The sequence below is a fragment of the Microtus ochrogaster genome, unplaced genomic scaffold, assembly GCF_000317375.1.
Source record: "Microtus ochrogaster isolate Prairie Vole_2 unplaced genomic scaffold, MicOch1.0 UNK1, whole genome shotgun sequence".
Lineage (NCBI taxonomy): Eukaryota > Metazoa > Chordata > Mammalia > Rodentia > Cricetidae > Microtus > Microtus ochrogaster.
Genome location: NW_004949099.1, coordinates 37,639,151 through 37,640,331, shown reverse-complemented (window position 1 = coordinate 37,640,331; position 1,181 = coordinate 37,639,151). Strand labels below are relative to the sequence as shown.

At 46.3% G+C, this 1,181-nt stretch overlaps 1 protein-coding gene across 4 annotated transcripts in view; it reads left to right on the top strand.

Moving 5' to 3' along the window:
• Positions 1–1,181, top strand: part of Atn1 (atrophin 1) — a 13,833-nt gene that overhangs the window by 3,205 nt on the left and 9,447 nt on the right. The gene's annotated exons all lie outside the window — the stretch shown is intronic.

Below are 1,181 nucleotides of genomic sequence, written 5' to 3'. Positions count from 1 at the left end.
TCTGTAGACCAGGCTGGTCTCGAACTCACAGAGATCCGCCTGCCTCTGCCTCCCGAGTGCTGGGATTAAAGGCGTGTGCCACCATCGCCCGGCCAGTTGAAACTTTAGACTTGGGGCTCAGTCCCATCTATTTTGTACCCCTTCAGTGTAAGTTATTAAGTTCCTTGGAAATGTTAGACTTACGGGTTCCTCATTGCCTGCCTCAGTATGGTTCAGTGGGGTTGGGCAAAAGCAATTACTCTGTATTCTGTGGAGAACTGCACTTTCCAGCTCAGAGTAGATGGGTAAATTTAGTCTATTTTCACCTGGGTTAATATCAGCTGATTCAAAGGACCTGCCGAGCCTGGGGTGTACCTGTACTTGAGACCCTCCCTCAAAACAAAACGATAACAGATAGACCTGCTGACAGTCACTTGGTTTAAAGGTCACTGACAATAGTACACTTGCCTGGATGAGCTGCTCACTTACATACCCGGTCTTGGCAAACAGAAATGGAAGACTACTGGGTTTAGTTTAAGGCTGGCACAAAAAGCATATTGTGACGCTATCTCAGATAAGGAACACAGACCCTATATGTGTGTGCACATGTCAGTGGAAAATATAGAAAGGAAAATTATGACCACAACAGTTTTTGCTCTTAAAATATCTTAATGGGCATAGTGGCACACACTTTTAATCTTAGCATTCAGGAAGTAGAAACAAACAGATCCCTGTGAGTTCAAAGCCAGCCTGGTCTACATAGTGAGCTCCAGGACGGCCAGGGCTCCACAGAGAGACCTTGTCTTGAAAAACTAAAACAACAACAATAGAGAAACAGACAAGAGAAAAGGTCGGGAGAGATGGCTCAGTGGTTTAGAGCACCTGTGGACTTGTGACTCATGCAGAGGACCCAGGTTTTATTCTCAGCACCCACATGATAGCTCACACCCATACTAACTCTAGTTCCAGGGTATCTGTTGCCCTCTTCCCACCTCCCCAGGGACCAGGCACACATGTGATACACATCCATTCAAGCAAAATATTCATACATAGCAAATTAAATTTTAAAAAATTATGAATGGGGCCGGGCGGTGGTGGAGCATGCCTTTAATCCCAGCACTCGGGAGGCAGAGACAGGCGGATCTCTGTGAGTTCAAGGCCAGCCTGGTCTACAAGAGCTAGTTCCAGGACAGGAACCAAAA